This window comes from Prionailurus viverrinus, chromosome B1 (assembly GCF_022837055.1).
Source record: "Prionailurus viverrinus isolate Anna chromosome B1, UM_Priviv_1.0, whole genome shotgun sequence".
Taxonomy (NCBI): domain Eukaryota; kingdom Metazoa; phylum Chordata; class Mammalia; order Carnivora; family Felidae; genus Prionailurus; species Prionailurus viverrinus.
Genome location: NC_062564.1, coordinates 31346574 through 31361916, shown reverse-complemented (window position 1 = coordinate 31361916; position 15343 = coordinate 31346574). Strand labels below are relative to the sequence as shown.

At 38.0% G+C, this 15343-nt stretch overlaps 1 protein-coding gene across 6 annotated transcripts in view; it reads right to left on the bottom strand.

The window, feature by feature from the left end:
* ADRA1A (adrenoceptor alpha 1A) overlaps positions 1-15343 on the bottom strand; it is a 122844-nt gene that overhangs the window by 39876 nt on the left and 67625 nt on the right. The gene's annotated exons all lie outside the window — the stretch shown is intronic.

Sequence of the window (15343 nt, the reverse complement as noted above, 5' to 3'; positions counted from 1 at the left end):
AGATACACAGATGGCCAACAGGCATATGAAAAGATGCTCTGCACCATATGTCATTAAAAAAAAATCCAAATTAAAACAACAGCGATACCCCTACAGACGTACTAGACTGGCCAAAATCTGAAACATCGTCATGCCAAATGCTGGCAAGGATGTGAAGCCACAGGAATTCTCATTCATTGCTGGTGGGAGTGCAAAATGATACAGCCTTTTGAAAGACGGTTTGGCTGTGTCTTACAGAACTAACCACACTCTTACTATACGATACAGGACCTCTGCTCTTTGATATTTAAAAAAAAATTTTAATGTTTATTTTTGAGACAGAGAGAGACAGAACGTGGGGGAGAGGCAGAGAGAGAGGGAGACACAGAATCTGAAGCAGGTTCCAGGCTCTGAGCTGTCAGCACAGAGCCTGACACGGGGCTCGAACTTGTCAACTGGGAGATCATGACCTGAGTTGAAGCTGGACACTTAACTGACTGAGCCACCCAGGCACCCTGTGCTCCTTGATATTTACCTGAAGAAACTTAAAACTTATGTCCACACAAACACATGCACATGAATGTTTACAGAAGATTTATTCGTAATTGTCCAAATATAGATGCAACTAAGATGTCCTTCAGTAGGTAAATGGATAGATTGTGCATCCTGCACAGAACAGTATTCAGTGCCAAAAAAGAAATGAGTGATCAAGCCATGATAAATCATGGAGGAATCTTAAATGCATATGGCTAAGTGAAAGAAGCCAATCTGAAAAGGTTGCATGCTGTATGATTCCAAATACATGATATTCTGGGAAAGGCAAAACTATGGAGACAGTAAAAAGATCAGCGGTCGCCATGAGCTAGAGGCAAGGGTAGGATAAATAGGTGGAACACAGAGGATTTGAGGGCAGTGAAACTATTCTGTATGACATTGTCATGGTGGATACGTGTCATTACAAATTTGTCCAAACCCTATAGAATGTAAATACCAAGAGTGAACCCTGATGTTGACTATGGACTTTGGGTGATTATGATGGGTCAATGTACATTTATTAATCACAACAGATGTACCACGGGTGGGGTTGTTAATGGCGGAGGGCTATGCATGTGTGAAGGGAGGGTGTATAGGGGAAATCTCTGTAGTTTCTCCTCAATTTTGCTGTGAACCAGAAATTACTTTAAAAAATAACCTTTTTATTAAAGAAAGCAAAGACTCTCAGAGTTAAAAATAGAAATATATATGGTTCATGAAAGAACCCAAATACAAATGAAATAAAAAACAAAATACCATTGTGTGGTTAAAAAAACCGATATGCTTTGGAACTATATACTAAGCCAAGGCAAAAATAACCTGGGGCAGCAATATTCGTATCAAACAATGAATTCAAGCCATAAGGAATTTCATGGGATAAGTAGGTTTCTTTTATGTTGATAAAAGGAATAGTTCCCAATAAAGCTGTATTTGTTAGCTTTTATGTATGAAATGATACTGGATGCATATCATTGAATATGTATTGAATACATTGAATATGTATCATTGGATATGTATATAGATTTCAAAAGCTCTTAGGGGTGCCTGGGTGGCTCAGTTGGCTAAGCATCTGACTCTTGATTTCGGCTCAGGTCATGATCCCAGGGTCATGAGATCGAGCCCCACATGGGGCTCTGCACTGGCTATGGAGGCTGCTTAAGATTTTCTCTCTCCCTCTGCCCCTCCCCAGCTCATACATGCGCATGCTCTCTCTTCCTCTCTCCCTCTCTAAAAAAGCTCTTAGACAAAACCAATAAAACTATACTCAGAGTAGAATGACTAAAATATAGACACAGCAAAGTATCTACTGGTAATTTTTGAGTAGAAATCAAAACTACAATGACAGGCAACCGAGAAAATACTTTTAAAAGGTGAATTTCATGTACTTTTCATGTGCCACAAAATACACTCTCCTTTTGATTTTTTTTCAAACATTTACAAATGTACAAAAATCATTCTTAGTTCACAAGCTTATGGAAAAAAGAGGCAGCTTGGATTTGGCCCGTGGGAGCAATAGTTTGCTAACAACTAAAGCAAAAATTATCTCTCACTTTAAGGGGAATTTGTGTGAAAGCAGAAGAAGGGTTTCTTTCTGTCCCTTGATTATTAAAAATGTTTATTATGAACAAGACAAAGATGACTGATGTTCTAGAAGATTACATCAATGCCTTGAAAGAAGAAAAGAAACAGGAGCTATAAATAATAGGAGAGAGGGGCACCTGGGTGGCTTAGTCGGTTGAGCGTCCGACTTCAGCTCAGGTCATGATCTCAAGGTCCGTGAGTTCGAGCCTCGTGTCGGGCTCTGTGCTGACAGCTCAGAGCCTGGAGCCTGCCTCGGATTCTGTGTCTCCCTGTCTTTCTGCCCCTCCCCTGCTCGTGCTCGGTCTCTCTCTCTCTCTCTCTCTCTCTCTCTCTCTCAAAAATAAATAAACATTAAAAAAATAAAAAAATCATATTTCCTAGTTTTGACTACTAAAAAAACCTAGAGAAAATGATCGATGCAAGTTTTAATAACCACCCCACTAGATAGTGTCACCTAAATACTGTTTTCCACTACAAAGAACGAAGGATTCTTAGAGAGACGGCTGATTCCAGGTCTGGTCAGGAAACACAAAGCACACGTGGGGTGGTCATGACAGACTACTGGATCATGTCATAAGTACTCAGGAACTAGCCTCAAAAAGTTACCACTAGCCAAAGTTGCCACACTTTGAGACTCAATAAAGATTTAAAACGCATTAATCATCCCAATAAAGATTAATAACGTGCTTCAAGCCAGAAGTTTTAATGATGCCGGGCACGGGGATCCTCACTGATTACCTTTGTGGGATGCTAAATATCCACTTTATTCTTTTTAAAATTGGGAAATAGGTAAGGAAGCCAGGATTTATCCTGGTTTTCTGGTAAAATCTACATCGCAGTGAATCAAATAGTTGATGAGTGAAAGTTGCTCCTTATAGGTGTTTTCAAGCTATAAAAAATGAAGATAGAATGACAGAGTTAGGATGTTGCCATTTTGCAATCTAAATAAATAAACTGAATTGATGGATCTAGGCTATGGTCTTCCTTATTGATATCTTAAGAGAGTCGATAAAACATTATGTGCCTCCTGATGGAAGTATATACCACTTAAGAGTTAATTTTTTTTTAATTTTTAAATTTTTTGTTTTTTAGTGTTTATTTTTGAGACAGAGTGAGACAGATCATGAGTGGGAGACAGGCAGAGAGAGAGAAGGAGACACAGAATCTGAAGCAGGCTCCAGGCTCCGAGCTCTCAGCAGAGAGCCTGACGTGGGGCTCAAACTCATGAACGACAAGATCATGACCTGAGCCAAAATCGGACGCTTAACCGACTGAGCCACCCAGGCGCCACAGGAGTTAATTTTTACAACAAATCAACATCTGAGAAAACCTTCTGGGATCTAAAGCCTGACCAATTTCCATGAACTATAGGGGGAAAGGAGCACATTAAATGGCACCACAGGGATGAAGTCAGCAAAATCTAGACTAAGGAAAACTATTTGTTCAAATAAAATAAAGTAACAATTTCAAGGAAAGGAAAAAAAAATGAGATCAAGGGGAAACTTGTAGAATAAAAAAGACTTAAGAAACATAAAGGCATCTCACAATATATAGACCTTATGAAGATATCAATTTAAGCAAAAAGATTCTAAAAGTATTATAAGAAAATTGGAGAAATGTGAACACTAATTCAATATATTGATAATAAGACATTATTGTTGGCTTTTGTCTATAATTATATTATGGGTACATAGTGAAACAGTTACAGGTGAAATGATATGCTGTCTAGAATTTGCTTCAGAAGAATCTGTATCAAGTGGGGAATATGAATAAGATAAAACTGCTTACATATCTATTTAAAGTTGTTAAAATTGGGCGATAGGTATACCAGCTTCATTCCTCTCTTCTCTCTTTGTATATATTCGAGAATTTCCATTATAAAGTTTTTTAAATTAAAAAAGAGTAGAAGCATTTAATTATGAAGACAGTTCACTTTTTATCTGAATTTTTGGTGCTTTTGTCTGTATGTCTAAGTGTCTTAAAACTCTTTTTTTTAAGCTTATTTATTTTGAGAGAGAGCTCACGCACACACGTACCCGCACATGAACAGGGGAGAGGCAGACAGAGAGAGGGAGAGGAGAGAGAGAATCCCAAGCAGGCTCCATGCTGTTAGTGCAGAGCCTGATGACACGGGGCTGCATCACACGAACTGTGAGATCATGACCTGAGCTGAAATGAAGAGTCAGACACTTAACCAACTCTCTTAGGTGAGTTTGCTCTTTGGCTCATTTTGCTTAAAAGTCAAATATATTTGGGACTGTGAGCAACAAAAGAGGTGAGACCTTTTTCCTCACCTCCTGGATCCATTTTGAACCAAGACTTGTAGAGATCCATTAGTAATTCACAGTATAGAATGTCATAAAAAGTGTCAGAGATGGTCAGTGAGGCAGGGAAGCATTCATGGAGGAACGACTGTGACAAATGGTCCCTACACTGGGCCTCGGGAATGGATAACAAACAGGTGCACCTATGAGATGAGGGATGGGAAGGGAACCTTGCAGAAGGAGGGTCACAATGGATCTGGGCGGAGATATAATCAAATTAAAGACGGTGGGCGGAGATGAAAGGAAGCCTCCGAAATCAGGCAAAGGCATGGAGACTGACACCGCGATAACCCAGCAGCCTCTGCAGTATGTGATCACAGAGAACTCTTGCAAACACACAGCCTTGCTTCTACGGTAGATATGTTCAGTATCTGTTGGAGAGGTTTATTTACTCACTGAGCAAATATTTATAGAGATGGGACTTGAATCAGGTATGAAATGAAGAGAGTCATATTCAAGGATCAGTCCTCAAAGCTCTCTTCCAATGGGGCTGCTAAGTGGGTAATAGATTTATTATAATACTAAGACATTATTTACCTTTTCATGCTCATCCTGCCACAAGAGTACAGTGGAATGTTCCAGAAAGGACGTGACGTGTATTATTGTGACGGACTGAATGCAAAAGTGGGGATGAGGACCCAGATGTCCAGATATTAGCCAAATAATAAAGAGATTTGCAAAAATATGGAACAATATTACTTTTTTCCATTATTTTTTTTAATTTGGACAATATAGTTCCTTTGCACAAAAATGCTAGTTACGTTAATATTCACGGGTTTCTTATTGTTTTTTGAAAGAATAAAAATTTTAAAAATTTCTTAGTTCTAATTACTAATTAGACATCAACAGATATAGATATAAACAAAAGCTCTTTGAGGGTTTCAATAATTTTTAAGAATGTAAAGGAGGCCTGAGACCAAAAAGTCTGAGCTCTGCTGTATTTAAGTGTTTTAAGGATATGGAGAAAAGAAGGGATTTGAGGGGGCTTTCAAGGGCAACGTGGTCAAGACATGGTGATTACTTCAATAACTGATCATTAAGCACTCACTATGCCCAAGGTGCTGAAACGAAGCAGGGGGACTAAAAGGTGTCTTCAGGCTGTCGAGCTGGTTATTTGCGTGATTCAAAGTCAGACTCAAACTGTTTATCTGCATTGACAAATAGGTTAGCTTTGGATAACTTCTAGTGATGCTCCAAATTATCTGCTCTTTTAGCTGAGTGTTTGGGCAAAGTTTCGGGTCTCTCTCACTCACGAAAGGACAGGATATTAACCCACGCAGAAGCAACACATTCTAAAAAGGAGTCCTAATATGTTAAGCAGATCCAAATATACTTTTCCCTCTGCTTACACTGCCATAAACACTGTCACCTCTCACCTACCTCCTGCTTGTTCTCATTTACTTTTGTTCCAAGGACATTTTTAATTCCCAGATTATTTCCCCAGAGATAATAATTCAGTTGTCTTGACATGTCATTTAATGCATGTGTAGAGAAAGCCAACTCATTTAACTAACTGGAGTCTAATGAAAAGTAGCACTCGGATGGCATCTGCTTACAGAAAAGACAACAAAGCTTATAAAATATCCTAAAGTTTACAAAAGGAGGTAATCTGGGGGGTTATGTAGATTACCATTCTTCAAAAGCCACGTGAAAGGTTACTTCTTTAAGAAACTTATCCAAAACACCACTCACCCACCACCGTCCCCATGTCAAAATTAAACACTCTTATTGTACTCCCCTGAGCACTTTTTCATCTTATGTCTTATTAACTTCTTGTATATGACACTTTGTTATGCTTTTTTCTGCTCTCTCCACCCAGGCATATCCTTCAGAGCAAGTGTTTTACTTTACTGATTCTCAACAATGCCTTACATGGTGTCAACTTTCAATCATAAATGTTGAATTTAATTAGCTAAAAAATCCTGAGAGTTATCAGCATTGCATTTATTTATTTAATGCCATAAAAATAATAGAATTGGACACAATATATGAAGCACCTGTTTTGAGGCATTTAGGGGTTTGATCTTTGAGAGAAGGGAATGCAGGAGAGGTGCTCCACAGTCACCCTGGCTTGAACCCTAGGGGCATTTTCTAAACCAAAGCACAGGGAAGTTCACGAAGCTCAGACAGAGAGCATCTCTCTGGATAGAGGGAAACAGAGGTTGTGGCTCAGGGATGCGGAGATGGGTGGAAGCTGAAAGGCAGGGGCCCAGAGAGGAGAAAGTGGTGCAAGCAAGTCCCAACAGTCTGCGGATGGGTCCCCTGGAAGGGATCCTCAAATATTTCACCATGTAACCATAGGATGGGGCCCCTAGAAGACCTGAGAGGCAGATCAGTTTGATTCTGTTGAGACCTGGCTTTAGGTTTTATTATTACTTCTAGGGCTAGAGTAGTCCTGCTCCTAAGGCATACTTTTCCGGGGTGTCAGCTGAGCCCAGGATATGGAACAAGGTCTCTACTATAGCTGGTTTCATCTTCAATGTGTTCTGTTGAGCTCACAACCCCTAAGGATGATAAGCAAATATTTTGGACTTCATGCCAATAAATTCCACAACCTAGATGAAATAGATAAATTCCTTGATACACAATTTTTCAAACCTGATATGCAAAGAAACAGAACATCTCAATACATCAATTTATGTAGAAACATTAATGATCTAAAATTTCCAATTCAATTTGGAAAAGAACAAAGTTGGAAGAGTTATGATGCCTAAGTTTGTGACTTATAGTTTTGTATGAATGTAAGAATACAGATTAACTGAAGGGAACAGAGACTCCAGAAATAGACCCACAGTCAACTGAGTTTCCACAAAGGTTTAAAAGAATTCAGTGAAGGAAAGGAAAGTCTTTTCAACAAATGGTGCAGGAATCATTGGATATCTGTACAGAAAAAAAGATGAACTATGACCTTACATACTACACAAAAAAATAATATGATAAGGTTTATGAACCTAAACATAAAGCTATACCTATGAAGTTCTGAAAGGAAAACATACCAAAATACCTTTGTGATCTTAGAGCAGGGAGACCTTTCACAGACAAGGCTTAGAAAGCAATAACCATAAGTGGTTAAATAGGCTTCACCCAAATGAAAACTCCTGTTCATCAAAAGATAACAGTAGAGATGAATAGACAGGGGCACCTGGGTGGCTCAGTTGGTTGAACGTCCAGCCTTGGCTCAGGTTATGATCTCATGGTTCATGAGTTTGAGCCCCGTGTCAGGCTCTGTGCTGACAGCTTAGAGCCTGGAGCCTGCTTCGGATTCTGTGTTTTCCTTGCTCTCTGCTCCTCTCCCACTTATGTTCTCTCTCTCTCAAACATAAATAAATATTAAAAAAAAATAAAAGCACAGTGAGATACTACTACAAGCTCACTATGATGACTATAATAAAGAAGACTGACAATACTACCATTGTGGGGGAGCCAGCAGAATTCTCCACGCATTGCTGGTGAAAATATAAAAACACTCAGGAAAACCATTTGCCAGTTTCTTATGATGTTAAATCTGTATCTATCCCATGATTTAGCAATTCTACTCCTGGGTCTTTCCTAAGAGAAATGAAAATCTATATCCACACACAAAAAGTTAGTATGTGAATGTTAAAAGCAGTTTTATTCCTAACAGATCCCAAACTGGAAACAATGCAAATGTCCATCAACAGGAAAATGGATGACCGAATTATGATCTATTCTTTCAATGGAAACTACTCAGAATGGAAAAAGGAGCAGCTACTGATACTTGCAACAAAAGAACAGATCTCAAAAAACACGCTGAGTGAAATAAGCCAACCACAAAATAGTACATGTATGGTTGTACTTACATTAATTTTGAAAATGGGCAAAACTAATCTCTACAGATGAAAGTCAATAAATACTGTAGTTTGACTGAGAAGAGCATGGGTTCATTAAGAAGGGGCAGGATGATGAAACAGTTTTCACTTCAGTAGGGTAGAGTTTACATAGATATATGCATATGTCAAAACTCATCAAAAATGTAGACGTAAGATGTATTTTATTATATGTAACTTATGCTTCAAAAACACAGTTACTCAACAAAGAAAGGATAAATAACCGAATTTAAAAATGGGCAAAGGATTCTCCAAATAAGAAACAAAGGACCAGTAAGCACATCAAAAGATGTTCAGCATGATTAGTCATTAAGGGAATGCAAACCCAAACTATGAGCTACTATTTCACACCCACTAGGATTGTTTTAATGGAAAAGATGGACAATAGGAAGTGTCAGTGAGGATGTGGAGAAACTGGAAGCTTCATACATTGCTTGGTGGGGTTGCAAAACGGTACAGTCATTGTGGAAAACAGTCCGGTAGTTCCTCAAAACTTTAAACAGAGTTACCATATGCTCTGCAATTTCACTCCTAGGTAGATATATACTCAATCAAGATAACTGGAAACATGACCATACAAAGACTTGTATGTGAATGCTCAGATCACTGTCACTCATGATAGCCAGAAAGTATAAACAATTGATGAATGGATAAACAAAATGTGGTATATCCATACAATGAAATATTATTTAGCCATAGCCAGGAATGAAGTGCTGATATATGTTATAACATGAATAAACTTTGAAAGAAGTCAGACACAGAAGGTTAGATATTGTGTGTGTCCATTTTTATGAAATATCTAGAATAAGTAAATTCATAGAGACAGAAAGTAGATTAGAGGATACCAGGGGGCTGGGGGAATAGTGGATAGAGAGCTATTTCTTAATGGTTATAGAGCTTTTGTTTGGAGTAATAAAAGCTTTTGGAAATAGATAGTTGTGATGGTTACACAACATCATGAATAATTCATGCCACTAAATTGTACATGAAAACAGGTACATGAGGGGCACTTGTGTAGCTCATTCAGTCGAGCATTCGACTTGATTTCAGCTCAGGTCATGATCCCAGGGTCATGGGATCAAGTCCCCTGTCGGGCTCCACACTGAGCCAGGAGCCTGCTTAAGATTCTTTCTCTCTCCCTCTGCCTCTCTCCCCTGCTTGCACACTCTCTCTCTAAAATTAAGAGAAAAAACAGTATGAGAAACAATACAAAAATAAAATATTTTGGAAAATAAGGTGGATTAATGGCTACATAGAAGCATGCACATAGATATGTGATAAGAGTGGGCATATGGGCAATCACTGTAATTCTTTCAACTTTTCTCTATGCTTAAAAATTTTCACCATAAAACGCTGGGGAAAAAAAAAAAAAACAAGCAATAGAGAATTTCTGTCCTGGCATGGCAGCAGAAGCTCCTTATGCCCCATTCTTCTTGTGATTAAAACTAAAATTTATGGATAAATATTTAAAAACTTGGGGTGTCTAGATGGCTCAGTTGGTTGAGTGTCCGACCCTTGATTTTTCAACTTTTATTTATTTTTTGGGACAGAGAGAGACAGAGCATGAACGGGGGAGGGGCAGAGAGAGAGGGAGACACAGAATCGGAAACAGGCTCCAGGCTCCGAGCCATCAGCCCAGAGCCTGACGCGGGGCTCAAACTCGCGGACCGCGAGATTGTGACCTGGCTGAAGTCGGACGCTTAACCGACTGCGCCACCCACGCGCCCTCCGACCCTTGATTTTGACACAGGTCATGATTTTCTCTCTCTTTCTCTTCCTCTGCCCTTCTCCCCCACTCGTGCTCTCTCTTTTGCAAAAATAATAATAATACTAATAAAATAAAATAAAATAATGAATAAATAAATAAATAAATAAATAAATAAATAAATAACTGAAGACTCAGAAAAGTAAGTAAAATGTAAAAGTAAAAGATGCTAGATTGTGCGTGGGTGTCAAAATTTAGAGAAGCAACTTTTGAAGGCAGGATGGGGTGGGAAAAGTTTCTGATTTGTTTTGTTTCCTTCTTCCTCATTGTTTTGCCTTGAGGGTGGGCCCCCGCTGTAGAGCTAAATGGGGGCACTTGCATGGGTGGCTAAACGTCCCTTAAAAAACTTCCTCTTTCTGGCCAGAGGTACCATTAAAAGGAGTTCTTGTGGAAAGAATGGAGGAAATCCCAAAAAAGACATGACTGGAGAAGTATATTGCCTAATTATGTGTATGAACCTAGAGAAACCTCAGGATCTTATCTGAGCCACTATGCACCATGCATGTATGGGACAGACCTAAACAAATATAGCAAGGTCTTAGAGAACTGAACTGAATCACTTCCCACAAAAAAAACAAGACACAATTTGCAGTCTCAAAGAACCAACAGTTTAAAAATATTTAAAAATTAGAAATACCAGCAGTTTCCAGAGGATTGCAACAGGACCCAAAACCTACACAATATAACATTCACAATGTCCAGGATACAATCTAAAATTACTCAAAATACAAAGAATAAGATGGGCAAAGGAAAAGTCAATCAAAAGAGGTCAGGCTTGAGATGACCAACATGTTTGAGTTTTAAGAACAGTTTTAAAGTTTTTATTTAAACTATTCTCTGTAAGATAAAGGAAAACATTTGAAATGAATGGAAAAAAAAAATGAATTCCAAGCAGAGAAATAGAAAGCATAAAGAAGAATCAAATGGACAATTTAGAATTGAAAAATATAGTATCTGAAATTTAAAAATCACTGGATGAGATCAGTAGCAGAATAGAGATAACGAACTTAAAGATAAACCAATAGAAATGATCCAATCTGAACAACAGAAAGAAAAAAAAATAATGAAAAAAGTAAATGGAGTCTTAGGGGCCTTTGGACCAGTATCAAAGAATCTAACACATGTGCCATTGGGATTCCCCAAAGTGAGGAGAAAGACTCTGGGGGCAGAAAAGAATATTTGAAGAAATAAAGGTCAAAAAATATCCCAAATTTGGCAAAAGCCACACATTTACAAATCTAAGAAGCTCAGTGGACCTCAAACAGAATAAACTTGAAGAAAATCATGCCAAATACCTCGTAATCAAACTGTTGAGAACCAAAGATAAAGACAAAAATCTTAAAAGAGCTAGAGAAAAAAAGACAGATTACATACAGGGGAACAATGATTCAAATTCTTGCAAGTTTCTTATCAAAAACCATGGATCAGAAGACAGTGAAATAACATCTTTAAAATTCTGGAAGAAAAGGAATGGCAACCCAGAGTTTTAGGGGCAGCAAAGCGATCTTTCAAAAATAAAGGCAAAAAGAAGGCATTTTCAGAGGAAGGAAGACGTGAATTTGTCACCATGGGCCTACTCTGTAAGAATTGCTAAAGGAAGTTCCTTAGGATGAAGGAAATTGATACCAGAGGGAAATGTGAACCTTCAGAAATAAACTGGGAACAACAGAAATGCTAACTATAAATGACAATTTTTTTCACTCTAAAGTTCTTTAAGCCAATACTTACTACGGTTGAAGACAAAAATGATAACATCTCATGGAATTTTATAAAGATATAACACATCTCACAATTACAGCAAAAGGTCAGTGGTGGGGGCTTAAAGACTCCTATCTGGTTGCAAGGTTTCTACATTTTATGTATAATATAAACTAAACTATTATATAATAGAATAATAAACTACTCTAATAATATATTTATATTTATGTATAAATATAAACTAAGTAGACTATGCATGTATGCATGTGTGTAAGTATATAGATACGTATATTGTAAACTTTAGAACAACCACTTAAAAATAATACAAGGATATATGGAAAAAATACAATGGGTACACTGAAAAGAATACCAATAAATATTCAAATAATCCAACAGAAAGCAGGGAAGGGAAGAGAGTGAAACAAAAAGTGCAAGGCACAAACAAAAACAAATGATAAAATGACAGATCTAAATCCAGCTACATAAACAGTCACATTAGATTTTAACTAGTCTAAGTTAACAAGGCAGAGACTGACAGAATAGATAAAAAAGCTAGTTCCTACCATATGCTGCCTATAAGAGACACACTTAAAACAAACGCATGGAGACTTTATACACACACACAGGCACTTTAAATATACACAGACGTATTTTTAAAATGCACACAGAGGGGCGCCTGGGTGGCTCAGTCGGTTAAGCGTCCGACTTCAGCTCAGGTCACCATCTCACGGTCCGTGGGTTCGAGCTCCGCGTCGGGCTCTGGGCTGATGGCTCAGAGCCTGGAGCCTTCTTCCGATTCTGTGTCTCCCTCTCCCTCTCTCTCTGTTCCTCCCCTGTTCATGATCTGTCTCTCTCTGTCTCAAAAATAAATAAACGTTAAAAAAATGCACACAGAAAATTTTAAAGTGAATAGATGAACAAAGGTACCATGCAATCAGCAAGCATAAGAGGGCTGGAGTGGCTATATTAATCGCAGAACAAGTAGATTCCAAGGCAAAAATACAAGAGAGAAAGAGGGCATTTTATAATCATAAAAAAAAAAAAATCACCAGAAAGAGATAAAATTATAGACATGTGCCTGCCAATTGACAGACCCTCGACATCCATAAATCCAAAATTGACAAGCTTAATGGAAGAGGGATATAATTTTACAACAAAAGCAGATTGTAATAGTCCCCTCTCAGCAAAGAACGAGTAGACAAAACTCAGCAAGTCACATACACTCTGAATGTTATCAACCGCCTTTGATCTATCATCATTTACACAGAACATTACACCTGAGGATGCAGAGTACGTATTCTTTTTCAATGCACATGGTGCATTCATTAAGACAGTCCATAAACTGCTTCATTCAAAAAGTCAGTTCACTTAACGGGATTGAAATCGTACAAAATCTGATCATATAAGAAATCAGAACAGTAAGAAATGTAAGAAAACCCACACTATCTTACAATTACCCAACACATTTCTAAATAACTCATGGCCTTAAAAATGAAATCGGGAGAGATATTAGAAAATATTTTGAACTAATGGATAATGAAAATAAGGCATACCAAAATTAATGGATGCAGCTAAAGCATCCAAAGATGCAGCTAAAACTTAGAGGGAAACTTAAGCGTTTTAAATGATTACATTAGAAAAGAAGGAAGGCCTAAAATTGGTGACCTCAGTTTGCAACTTGAGAAGCTAGGAAAAAAAGAGAATAGTAAATTCAAAATAAATAGAAGGAAGAAAATAATAAAAAAAGAAATCAATGGACTAGAAAACTGGCGTATGATAGAGAAAATTTAGAGAGTCAAAAGCTGGCTCTTTGAAAAGATCTACAGAATTGTCAAATCTCTAGCTAGATTGATCCAGCAGAGGGAGGGAGGGAAGGAGAAGAGAGGGAGATAAGAAGGAGTAGAAGGGGAGGGGGTGGGGGAGGGAGGGCAAGAGAGAGAGGAAAGGAATCGTCAATATCATATATCATCAATGAGAATGGTGTTACCATCACATATTATATAGACATCAAATGGATAATAAGAGTATATTATGAATAACTCTGTCAACAGATTTTTTTTAACGTTTTATTTATTTTTGAGAGAGGGAGAGACAGAGCATGAACAGGGGAGGGTCAGAGAGAGGGAGACACAGAATCTGAAACCGGCTCCAGGCTCTGAGCTGTCAGCACAGAGCCCGACGCGGGACTTGAACTCACGGACCGCGAGATCATGACCTGAGCCGAAGTCGGCTGCTTAACCGACTGAGCCACCCAGGCGCCCCATGTCAACAGATTTGACAACTTTGATGAATTGGACAAGTTACCAACAATATATGCAAAGGATAATACATTATGACCAATTAGAGTTTATTCCCATAATACAGGATTATTGTTTCAATCTTTTAAAAAGTCAGATGATAAAATTCACCATACTAATAGAATAAAAAACATATAATCATTTCAACACATAGAGAAAAATTATTTGACAAAACTAAAAAGTCATGATAAAAACTGTCAGTGAGTTAGGAACGGTAAACTGAGACATGGCATCTACGAAAAGCTTATAGCTAATGGTGAAATATTGAATTGTTTTCCCCTGATATCAGCTGAGATAAATAAAATAAAAGGAAATAAAAGGCACAAAAGTGGAAAAGACAAAGGAAAGCCATCTTTGTCTGCAGATGATATAATTGTGTACATAGAAAATCCCAGGGACTCTATTGAAACAACTACCAGAACTAATAAATGCATTTAGTGAAGTCACAGGAGACAAGATTAATATATAAAAATCAATTGTATTTTAAAATTTTTTTTTCAACGTTTATTTATTTTTGGGACAGAGAGAGACAGAGCATGAACGGGGGAGGGGCAGAGAGAGAGGGAGACACAGAATCGGAAACAGGCTCCAGGCTCCGAGCCATCAGCCCAGAGCCTGACGCGGGGCTCGAACTCACAGACCGCGAGATCGTGACCTGGCTGAAGTCGGACGCTTAACCGACTGCGCCACCCAGGCGCCCCCCAATTGTATTTTTATATGCTAGCAGGAAATGCTCATAACATACAAAGTTAAGGAAACCATTTATAGTAGCAGTTAAAACCGTAAAATATCCAGGAATACATTTTAAAAATTGTCAGGGACTTCTATGCATTTTTGTGTGTGATGACTGCAACTGAAATAACTCTAGGCATATCTCCAGTGTTTAATACGGTATTGCTAAGTATAACAATCATGTCTATATATTGGTTGTCTAGACTTACTCATCCTATGTAATTACAATTTTATGCTCTTTGACCAACATCTCCCCCATCCCCACCCTCACAGCCTCTGATGACCACTGTTTCACCCTCTGCTTCTAGGAGTTGGACTTGCTTTTTTTGCAGATTACACATATAAGTGAGATCATACTGTATTTGTCTTTTCCTATCAGGCTTGTTTCACTTAGCAGGATGTCCTCCAGGTAGGATCATCCACGTAGTCAAAAAAGGGCAGGATTTCTTTCTTTCTCACGGCTAAATAATATTCTATACATATTCTATATATTATATGAGATAACATATTGTATATATGTATACACCACACCTTCTTTATGTATTCTATTGATGGACTTGTGTTAGTTCCATATCTTGGCTACAG